Consider the following 12,275-nt stretch of genomic DNA (forward strand, 5'->3'; position numbering starts at 1 on the left):
AGGATCCTTAGTGTGTGGGTGGGTGTGCTTTAAATGTATGGTATGTACACAGCCTATGTCTTTGTTTGTTCAAGTACATTAAGGCTACCTTCTGGAGCAGTGGTTCCGAACCTTTTTTGGCCATCTCCAACCTAAGCATCTCTAAAACGCCAATCTTCCCCCTGTGACATAGCATTCTTATTATTCAAAAAATGAACTCCTATTCACGTGGAGGAAGCCTAAAAGGCCATTCACTCTTAATAACTCATTCTTGAATTGCCCCCCCCAAATCAAATTCAGTGTGCCCCATGTTAGGAACCACGGTTCTAGAGCAAAAGCTTTCAGAAGGGAAATTCCATGAACACACACACAAAATCTAAAATACAAATACAAACAATTAATAATTTAAAAAGCAGTATCCTCCCAACAGCAAAAACAAACCCCCCCATTCAATCAGCCAAGTCTCCCTGTGCCCTTCCACCTACCCAATTCTTTCCTCAGTTTGTAGTATCTCATTCCATTTACCCTTATGCTTGTTTTATTCCACCAAGTCTTCCTTTGGACTCGACTCTACCCCATGGACTACTACCTTCAGCTAATAAGCATTGCAGCCCCACCTTCTCTTATCTGATCAGTCTCAGAGTCTGTGTTCCAGGTCTCCAGAATCTGTCCTTTCCCCAGAGAAGCTAGACAGAGAACATCCTGTTGCGAGCAGCTTCATTATGTGGAGTATTAATGAACATTCTGTGACAACACACTAGCTCAACTAACTCAGCCACAAGCTTTACCACCACCAAAAAACAGAATAAAAGTAATGCTCGTGATTCACCTAAGACATTCTCTTATCTCCCCCTCCCCCCTTTTTATTTGTTTGACAACAATATTGAATATACATTCTGAACTGCATACATCTTACCATCTAATCCGCTGAAAAAACCATTAGATGTACAAAGAAAACCCCCATTCTCATATGACTCTACTCGCGGCAAAGACTGTGGTCCCCATATGTTCCCAGGTGAGTTTGTCTGAGAAAGCACCTACCTGAAACCATGGAAATCTAACCAGTATGCCTGGACCAGGTGTGTGTATCCTGTGGCCTTGCAGATGCTGCTGGACTCCAGCTCCCATCTGCCCCAGCTAGCATGACCAATAGGCATGTATAATGGGAACTGGAGTCCAACAACATCTAGAGTCACCGACTTGCTACCCCTGGTGTAGATAATCTCGATGGACCAAGGGTATGGTTAAGTATGGCAGCTTCCTGTGTCTCATAATTCTGTCTGTAACATGGGGAAAATATTTTTACACTAGCTGATCTCTGCAGAAATGTGTTGCCCTCTCTACAAAATACAAACAAATCCAGCGGGTTGTGTGCAAAAAAAGACCATTGCCCTGGGCCAGCAGACGACAGCTGTGATTACTCCATCTCCAAATAGCAAAGGCAACTGGAGATTCAGTGATTTGTTGACCTGCCCGTGACTCATCTGCTTGCTGATTCTGTGTCCTTTCTGGTTGTGGCAACAAAAATCAAGGCCGTCTCCAGACAGCTGCTTACCAAGCGAGAAGTGGGAGGGAAAGTACCTCGCGAAAGAGGTGTCAACGTGCACAGGGATTTGGCAAGACTGCTGTGTTTTTGTGTTCCATTTGGATGAGTAGGGATAAGTTCAGTAGCGTGCGGCTCGCACAGCAGAAGCAGTGGCACACAGAAACCAAACAGATGACATTGGTCTTTAGATGTCATCATCTGCAATGGCTCTTGGGGTGCTTCCAGGAGCGATATTTTGCAAACAAGTCATGCAGATCTGAATTTTCCATGTGTGCAGCTGGCATGCAAGGACTCACAAACATGAGGTTTAAAGCCTATTTTATATTGCTGTATCCCATCCACAGTAGAAGGTATTTCTTGATGGAATGTTTTTGTGTTCTCCCCCCACAATTTTTCTTCTTCTTCTGGACAGGTGTGCAGGGACCTCTGTACCTATGTGTGCAGGGACTTCTGTAAACACCTTTAATTTTTGCCCCACAGAAGTGTGCAAGATGCAAGAGCAACGTTACCAAACCCTTAGTTCCCACACCAATGCATGTTTCTGCTTTCAGGGCGGAGGAACAGAGGCAACATCCATTTCTATTTGGGGTTTTTTTAAATGAAAATGTTTCATAGAAATGCATTTCACAAGATTTGCCTTGTATTGGTAGCTTTTGAAAGCAGCCTGATCTGTTTAGGATCAACTCTGTTTCAATCCAGCCAGATTTGTTACTCTGGTCTGAATGAGATCTATTTAATCCAAAACTATGTTTTGCCCAATTGACTATAATGGGGGATCTTAAAATGGCAATCTCTATCTTTCCTTTTCATTTAATTAGATGAAATTTTATTATGGGCAAAGGAGCCCCTCCAGAGCAGATCAAGCCTGCTGGATTTCATGGAAATCTATACAGGGTGTGTGTTTTTAAAAAGCTTATAGCTTTTTTTTAAAAAAATATCTGTTGGTATGGTTCCAAATTGTAGGCATGGCCACCTGAGAGGATGAAGGCTGCCACATTCCTGAAAGATGGTGCAACAGTTCTCCCATGGGGCATACTTTACAGTTTTGGTGTGTGAAAATAGTAATCATGTTTCCTTCCCCTAGGGTTGTTTTTTTTGTGGGAAATCAGTTTGAAAACTGGGAGCATGAGGGAAGTGCCGCAGATGAGAAACATGCCAGAGTTTAGATGACTAGGTCTTGGTTTTTTTAAAAAAGTGATTTCACTTCATAAAAAGCTGGATAACTCACACTTTTTCTCACTGCTTTCCCCTTCCTGGAAGTACCCTCCATGAAGAAAGAAAGAAAGAAAGAAAGAAAGAGCATGCAATGATTTATCACTGTTAGGAAAAAGAATGACTAAGAAATAAGCAGGCCACCACAATAATCTAATTTTGCTGCTAATGTCCAGTTCTCACATCTGAAAGGAAAAATGACGACAACCCATGTGAAGAACAACTCTGTTTCCTTACTTCAACATTCCTTCTACAAATCAGTATGATTGGAGTGGCCTTAGAAATATAATTCATTATGCTTAAAAGCTAGGCCTGCCTATCAAAACAAAACAAAACAAAAATCTCCCTACTCTCTTCTGCACCCCTCCCCTCTCTAATCCTGAGTATATCCACATTCAGGTTGGTTTTATTTCTCAGAAAAGAAAATATATATATTTTTTAAAAGGTCACAAGCTTATATTTTTGGAAAAACCAAGGCCACAGAGCAATTCAAGAAGTTAGGGAATCCTTGCTCTGTCTTGTTAAGAGCATAATTTGAATTGGGAGCATGAGATCATGACTTGAATCCTCCCCCAATTTGTCTCATTGTTTGAGGTACACAGAACCAATACACTTCCTTAATACAAATATATATCACTTTCACATACGCAAACATACTCAGGGCTGCACAAAATCAGTCCCTATAACTCTGCAGCATAATCTACACTCTAAGGATCTCATTAGAATCTATCATAATTTGCCAGCTCTCCCTAAACTAGCCCTTGCCAATCTTGTGCCCTTCAGATGTTTTGGACTACATCTCCAATTTGGACTACAACTCCAATTAACCACAGCCAGCATAATGAATCCAAAACATCTGAAGGGCACGAGATTGGTGAAGGCTGCTCTGAACATTTGCATAGAGCTCTGAGCACCAGTGCGCACTGATGTGCAGAGCTTAGAGCCTCTTTATGCACAATATTGACACTTTCACGATGACAACTCCACATTTCTTTCAGAAGAAACAATCAACCGTTGAAAAGCAGAACTGAGACAAGAAGCACAATTTGGAATCTTCCTGTTTTTCTTTCAAATATTGACTCACACTTGCAATCTCCAATGGAAAAGTATTCATCACTTCGTTTGCATGATCCTAGAAGCTGGGTCTTCAGCCATGATGCCAACCAAGGCAGGGCATCCATTATAGCTGCCTGTGCTCTATTTGGTACCTTTAGATTAAGGACAGCCACTCAAGACCTCACTACCTTGAGGCACTGACTTTTTCACAATTATGTAGAGCCTTTGTTGAACTTAGGTTTCAACAGATACCTTGGAATAGCATACATGGAATGGAAATGGATTTATGGATGTAGTCAGGATGTAGTCACTATTTGTTGATTTGCCCTTTATATAAGGTATCCTGAGAAATGTTATCCCCTATACTCTATTGGTTTTCAGACCTATATTCCCAGGAAGTGATAGTTGAACCCTTAGCTGGGAGAGACACTTCCCCAAAACCCTGGACAGGCACTGCTATCCATTGTAGATAATACTCAGCTAGATGGACCAATAGGTTTGGCTCAATATCAGGCAACATCCTATATTCCTGAAAATAATGGAAACTGTAGGTAGTCAGCATTGACTTTTACATGGTGAACACTTTTCCAGCTATTATTTTCCTTATTACAGCTGTTACCGGAACTAAACTTTTCTGCTTCAGCATGCAGTCCAAGTTTATATTATTTTGCTTCAATTTCCATTTCATATTCTATATAACAAAATTGTAGAGCTGTCACTGTTGATGAATCCATGTGGAATGACTGTCATCACCCATTTTCTACAGTGGCACTTCATAACATATTCCAGGGTTGTTGTTCTTTAAAAAAAAAAAAAAATCTGGAGGAAGGGAAATATTGTGGCTTTCTATGAAGATATGAATTTTAAGGAGATTAAGTTTTCACTGTGAATTACATTCAGGCATATAGAGTTCAATTGTCAAAGCAAACCACTCTAACTTTAGTTAGGCTGTTCCCATGTAAGAGGTTTGTAGACTGAGGGTGTGTTCATATTACATCCCCCCCCCCCCTTAGAGTGCAGTGAAGTTGCACCTCTCCCCAGCTGTTCACATCAGCATGGCTTCAACTCATTTGTGTTTATGGATGCTCCAGGAGGCACTGACAAGGGGAAACGTGTCCACACCTTCGCTAGAGACAAATTAAGAACAGCTTAATGACTGCAATCAATGTGAAACTGGTTTAAGAAACAATACATCAAACAGTAGCATCTTTTAACAAAAAACCCAGGATACATATGTGTTATGTATTCAGTGGTCTGCGTTTGCCTGAGCTTGAGTCTGGACTAAGGATTCTGAGCCCCTGTGTTCTGATTCAATACATGATATCCAATCACAGAACATTTCAGGATTTGGGCCTCTGCCATTGGCCCATAAACTCTGAGTTATGATTCGCAGCTTGGAAGTTTAGACAATCAATCACGATGGGAGTGGGAGTGGTCCAGGCTTTCAGAAATGTATATAAGCAGTTGCTTTGCCCCTGTTGTCCAGTTCTGTTAGTTCAATAAAGGCTCTTGCCGTTCTCACTGTAGCTTGCCTCGTGGGAACCCACCAACACTTCAATATGCATTTTGGACAGCCTCGTGTGAATACTGCTTGAAAACCCAGCACTGGAAATGCATTGAGTGCACAGTAAATGGGAACACATCCCAAGATATTTTTCATTTCCTTAGTAGTTGTGTAGCATAATTGTATTCATGCATACTTTAAAGCAAGTCCCAGTTGATTCAGAAAAAGACTTACTCCCTAGCCAGAGTATATAAATTTTCAGTAAATGTCCTTAAACTTCAGCATACAGTTCTCTATCACAGTGCAATCTTGCCTTCCTATGTGGATGACAATCTCAACTTTGAATTTTATTTATTGTTTATGACTACTTTTGTTATGTTGTCGTTACATATTTTCTTCATGCAGTTAGCCACCTTGAGCATGGTTTGAATTGTGAAAAAGCAGCACACAAATAAAATTATGTATGTATGTATTTATCCAGTTGCCCTATAGTGATATCTCAATCCTATATTTTCTGCTTTAAATTGGTTTCACAAGCAGCAGCCTTGTTCACAAAAAGCCAGAAGTGTACCATGATTACTCCTGAAATAATATTATTTTTCGTGTGGCTTTAGTGGAAATATTATAAAGGATTAAGTAAAAATAGATTGTTAATGGATGAAAGGAGGAAAGGTAAAGTTACATTATATTAAGATAAGTTATAGGATAAAAATTGGGAAAGTTGGAAAGGATTTGCTGAAATAGCTAACTGAACTAGAATACAAAAAAAAGGGAGGTGCGAGGAGGTCAAGGAAACAAGTAAATGAAAGATAAGTTATGGGAAGGTTCGTTGTGTTTTTTAATTGTTTCTATTTCTCTGTTTTTCTGGTTTTTATAAAAAAAAATTTCTATTCTCTTTTTTTATTGTGATGTGTTGTTAAGTTTTTGTTTAACTTGGAATTATCTCTTTTTCCTTTTGTAACATTTAAAACTTTAATAAATATTATTTTTTTAAAAAAAATAATATTATTTTCCTAGCATTTAAAATTCCCCCATCACCTTTGAATCAAGGAGATGAAAACTCATTTATTAGTTTCAACAGTATCCCTGCATGTGCATGATTCAGTTCCAAATGATAGACTTAATATCTTGTATTGTTTCAGAAAGCCTCTCCAAAAGAGATTTCACCCTCATCAGATAAAATATTCAAAGAGGATTATTCCTACTTTTCAATTGTTCCAAACTGAGAACTTATCATTGTTCATATTGCTAAGTTAATGAGGCATAGAGGTCCCTTATCAACTTCTTGCAGAGTTTTTGGTATTAGCAAGAGAGCTGGAACAATGTGTGAATGCAGCCTTTCTTTCACATGTCCTTTGATCATTGATAGAAATTGAATTCTCAGCTAAGAATATGGCTCAAGGTGATGACTTGAGAAGTGACTCTGCGAGTCTATAGTACTTTGTAAGAACACTCTATGGGCATAATCCAGCCAAGGGGAATAACTTTTCTGTTCTAGTTCCATGGCAGAGTCAAACCTATATTATTCTCCCTGCCATTGCAAAAAAGGGCTAAGAAGCACTTAATTTTGGGTGGTGCCGTATGTGAGTATTGTGCTGGTATGTTGTTTTATTTCTGAGAGGATGAGTGGTTAATCACAATGTTTCATTTCACTTGTTTGTTTTTACCTTTTCGTTTAGCTGTTTGTTCCAGAATCTCACTTTGGATGCCACATGCTATGCACGTTAACTCAGAAGGGAGAAAAGAAAATGTCCAGAAGGGTTATTACAAGGTAAGTGGGCACAGGAATGCAACCTTAAAGTATGTCTGTGACATAGCCTAACTCAGATATCTCTTCAAAATAGGAGTCAACCTATTAGTTTTTTTCAATTTATTTTTTCACTAAAATGGGCTGCTTATATTTTTAAGAGGGAAAAACCCCAAGCCCCCTGCAAACTGCTGGATGCTCCTGATTGGAGTAAAACACTGCTTCAAGGTGAAATAGCAGAGAGCTGGAGGTGATTTTCAAGAGAAACCCATGTGGACCCCAATCAGGATTGAGAGCACGTACTGGACTGGGAAGCTAGAACTGTTCTTTCTTTCTTTTTTTTTTTTAAAAAAAATACCCAATACAGTTTTTTAAAGGCATATAACATGAGTAATTTGCCCCTAAATTGTACTGTTTTGTGAATTAATTAAAGGGGCACAGCAATCTTCATTTACTTAAAGCAAGATTCATAAAAAGTCCAGCCATTCTAAGCTTCAATTTTTTTAAGAAAAAAGGGCACCTGTTGAATTAAAAAGTTGAAACTTGGAGTGCATGATATCTCTGGTGAGGTCTAGAAGTGTGCCAAATTTCAAATTGATCTGATAAAAATTTCCACAGCAAGTTAAAAAGTTCTGACAAATAAGGCATTCAATCTTCTAATTTAATTTTTAAATTTAACTCTTTAATTTTTAATTTAACGTAAAGCCTATGGCAGCAATTGCTGGCAAAGTTAGACGCTCAGTTTGATTCTGAAGCTAGAATGCTGCCAGTACTCCCTGTTTACAGAGAGTCACCAAGTGGATGCTATGCACAATGCTTATTTCTTAGCAAATGGTAGGGGACATGGAATACACAAGTAGGGTAAGAGAAGAGATTGGGACCTCCTACTGAGTTTCTGAAAGCTGAAATGCAGCATGAGGACCCTACTTTCTGCTATTCCTTTCTGTGTGCAAGTGGCGGGGAAAGGACATGCAAGAATCAAGGTCTCTCATGACATTCTGGCTTTAGCAAAGGGCTATTAGGGGGACAAGGAAAGGCATGCAAGGAATGTCCCTGGAGGCAGCGGCTATCAGTTGCTGCCCCATTCAACTTACCCTTGTAGGCATGTGCACAGCCTCTTATAATAGAAAATCCTTCACTGTGGAGCAGTGATTGAAGTAGCAGCAGAATAAAAGAGATGGTGAAATTTGTAGTAAGGTAACAAAATATAGAAAAAAGGAAACTAGAGAGAACTGGAGAAGTCTCTTGTACAGATATGATTTCTTAATCAGCTGAAAAAAGACAAATGATTAATGTGTGGTACAGTAGGCAGAGGTGGGCTGAAATGTTTCTGCACGTGAGACAAAAATCCCACCGCTGCCCCCACAATGGAGTGCATCTGAGGCTCTGCAAGGGCTTCCACTCAAAGAAAAGCCCTTGCAAAGCCTCACCACCAGGTGAGGGCATCTGGAACATCCCATTCTCGTTGAAACTTGACGAGAGCGGGCCATTGAAGAGCTTTGGCGCTGACCTTCCTCTGACTTCCTAGGGGTCAGGGCTACACCAGCGCCTGATGTGGTGGGGAAGATGGGCAACACCTCTTGTGTTTCTGCTTCCTGAGGCAGCTGCTTCACCCTGCCTCATCTGTGGGCCGGCTCTGGAAGTGGGTAGACTTGGAACAGGGAGAATGAATTCTGCTCAGCTATGAAACACAACCCCAGAGTCTGTCAAGACTGGCCCGTACAGGCAGGGGTACCTTTACCTTTACCTTTATGAAACCCATTGGGTGACCTTGGGATGATCATTTTTGCTCATTCTCACCTATACAACAAGATTGTTGTGAAGATAAACAGAGAGAGGTGAATAATCTTGAACTTTCATTTTATATATCTCTTGCTGCCATAAACAGTGCCACACAAACACACCTTTTTATAATACAGAACAAGGAAGCCTTCTGAATAACTCAAAAGTTGAATCACTAATGGCTTTTGCTTTTTGCGCAAAAAAAAGTACAATTCCACTATTATTCTTTAGATTTGTTTCAGTGATCAGACATGGCTACCTGCAGTTATTGGTTCTTCGAGAAAAAGATAAATGTGTGCCTTCCAATGAAATGATCACTATCAGTTAAGTATTTGTAATTCTGTCTCTCTTTTAAATTGACTTTGCCAGAAAACAGATTCAAATCCCTTGCGAAGAGTGTGGGATTGCCAACATGAAAACGACAAGTTTCTTTTTCAAAAACCAGGGAGATTCAATGATAAAAAGCCTGTAATTTAAGACCAGAATGATGCACAGCGTGACAAATTGTTCTTTCTGACTAAGACTTCCTTCACCCAAACCTTGCCTTGGTCTTTCAGACGAGGAAGGATTACCTGGGACCAGCAAAGATGCCCGTGTTGTTCTGGTGTTGTTATTGTTTAGATTTCTTACCTGCACTTCTCCATGAGGTCCCAGGTGAGGTTACAGCAATACAGCAATAAAATATTAAAATCAGTTACATTTATTGCCCTTCTGCATTGCCTTATGCAGCATCTAAGCCAAGGATGGGGAACCTGTGGCTCTCTGGAGGTTGTTGGACTCACCCCCCCCCAAAGGTTTTGCTGCAAGTTATTTTTAACTGATTTATTGTTTGGGTGGGGTGTGTGGAATCTAGGTTTTCATCTTCATATGTTTTCTAAGTCAGGCCCACTGTGAGTCAAATTGCACATGTTAGATATTGACAATATATCAGGAGAAGGGCGTTAGGAGACATTATTGCTAAGGATTCTGCTAGGTCATTTTGACACAAAGTGCTATAAAGCCAGTCTTAGGAACAGCTCTTAAATACAGAAGATTTTGAAGTATGATATGAATAATTGCTCAATAAAAACCTTATGAAAGAAACAATACTTTCCCAATAATTTCTTGGAAGCTTTGGGCAAAACAGAATTGCCTTTGCTACCTTTCATGTTCCTCTGCTTCAGCAGCAAAAACCAAACCAAACCAAATACTGGCAAGCAAATTACATCTATGCCAGGGACAGTCTTTATTTATATATGAAAAAGCTCATTGTCTTTTAAAAACCTGTAGGCAGGTAGTCAGCTGGCTAAGTTTGTCTTTCCTCTGTATAATCCATTTTTTCCCTTTTGATGTGATGACAGCTTATTAAGAAATCCAAACAGAAAGTGGGAGGGAGAGAGAGAGAAACAGAGGGTGCAAAAAGAAAAGTCAATTCATTGCAAGCGAAGCCAGGCTGAGTTCCTGTGGAAAAAGTACCTTATATCACATTCATGCCTCTGTGCGACAAGATGCTAAGCTGACTTTCTCTGCATGAAAAGGCATACTGAGCTCCCTAATGGCACCAAGTGCTCCAAAACATAGGCAGCAGGGTGAGGGGGTGTGGTAGAAGCCCAGGATCTTTAGAAAGAGCAATACACTTTTCTTTAATCTCAAAAGGTTTTCAACACACAAACAGTACCTGTCCGAAGTTTCCCTTCCCCAACTCAGTACAAAAGCAAGAAAAGGGAAGGAAGAGTTAAGAGGGCAGAAAAAAATATACAAGGTGGTATGTTTAGGAATAAAAGCTAAACACACCCATGTGTTAAGGCATGGCCCATTTCAAAGTAGTGAGCACCAAGGGGCTTTGCTGTTTAACTACAGCTATTTGTTTGTGCACTGAACAGCATGCAGCAAATAACAACCCTGGCCCCAGGATGAGCAGGCAAAGGTCCCACAAAGACTGCAGCACTAGGCACACTTGGTGGGGAGTCAGTCTCTCAGCAGGACGTGCATCAGAATCATGCTACGATATAAACAGTACCAAAACACCCAGGCCAAGACTGGAGAAGGCAACAGAGGGAAAATTGAAGGGAGCAGTAATTCCTGTTTATATTGTCTGAATGCCACCTTCTCCCCAGAGAGCCTTCCTTAAGCTTTCCAAAGTCACAGTGCAGCTTCTTAGTCCTGATTTAAACTGGCGTTCCCGATGCAACAGAGGACAGGACTTCAGTACCGCCTACAGGTATGTAGAAAAGTGAGTTTTGGCAGGCACAGCTTCTTATGTCACAGTGCCATGAGAATGAGAAGAGCGTCACTTAGTGCAACTCCCTCCTCCGTACCAAAGGCACAACAGCCTTGTCGTCTGCTGCACCAGGTCACCTGGAAATCATTTTGCCTAATGCTGCCCACTGGAAGCCCCAATGGCCATCCTTCACTATGTCCACCACCCCCTAAAGGCATTCTAGCAGAGCCCTTGGCAGTGTAGCCAGCCAGCCAGCCAGGTTTTTTACAGGCTAGCACTGAGCAAAAAGCATGCAGAGGTAGAGGCTCAAAAGCGTCCCACTGCGGAGCACGCACATCTCACCTCCAGGCTTGGTCCGCTCATCCCATGCCAAGGAAATGATCTTCAGTTTGGCATCTCCAGTCAGCAGCAGCAGGCTTGAGAGTCCCTAAAGGCAATGGTATAATAGTCCAGTCTGTGAAGAGGGTGGCACCTCTGTAAACAGCAACTGAAGTGAAGTGTAGCAGTAAAAGCAGCTGAGACGACTCTGGCTCAGGAACTGCAGCCGGCACAGCTTCTTCTATTGTTTCATAGAATAGGAGAGCCAAACTAGGTTCTCTCACCGCCACCTGCTGGATATTTAAATCACTACTCCATCAAATCCTATCGGTTCCTAAGTAATACACTTACTCCTGAGAAAGCCCCCGAGAGCTATTGCGAGCACCAAGTGCCGCTCCCGTTTACATCACAAATCACTTTCAAAGTAGAGGATGTCATGCGGGAACGCATGAAGGCTTGTAACTGTCGGTGGCAGTTCAGTATTACAACCCTGCCACCCAGGATCTGTAATCTCATCCACATCACAGAATCTCATCACCCTTCAGCCACCTGAGCAAATAGTCCAAAGAATCATCAAAACTCAAAACTCACCTGCCAGTTTCTTCATGTTTGCTTCTTTAATCCTAGAATATCTGTTGCTTCTGAAATTCCAAGGATCAAATCTGAATCTATATTCACATGAGTCACGTTTCTTCAATTTTGTATTGTTCAGATCTTTGGTAAACTGCTTTGAGAGTCTCCTGGGGCAATAAATTGGAATATAAGTATTCTAAAGAAATAAATATCCCCTGCTTTTCATATCTTAGAATCCTTTAGACCCCAGAAGCATACCTGTGTTTCTTCAGGTCATTAGACCCAAACTCATCAGCCAGAATGACTTAGGGATGATGGGAGTTGTAGTACAACAACACCTGGGAAGCCACAGGTTCAC

General features: G+C 40.9%; 1 protein-coding gene across 1 annotated transcript in view; it reads right to left on the bottom strand.

Moving 5' to 3' along the window:
* HTR1F (5-hydroxytryptamine receptor 1F) overlaps positions 1–11,590 on the bottom strand; it is a 111,279-nt gene extending 99,689 nt beyond the window's left edge. Inside the window, exon 1 of the mRNA XM_079974843.1 lies at positions 11,369–11,590. The gene's annotated coding sequence lies outside the window, so the exon portion shown is untranslated. The remainder of the gene's footprint in view (positions 1–11,368) is intronic.
* Between the last annotated feature and the right edge of the window lie 685 nt (positions 11,591–12,275).

The sequence above is a fragment of the Podarcis cretensis genome (assembly GCF_951804945.1).
Source record: "Podarcis cretensis genome assembly, chromosome: 4".
NCBI lineage: Eukaryota > Metazoa > Chordata > Lepidosauria > Squamata > Lacertidae > Podarcis > Podarcis cretensis.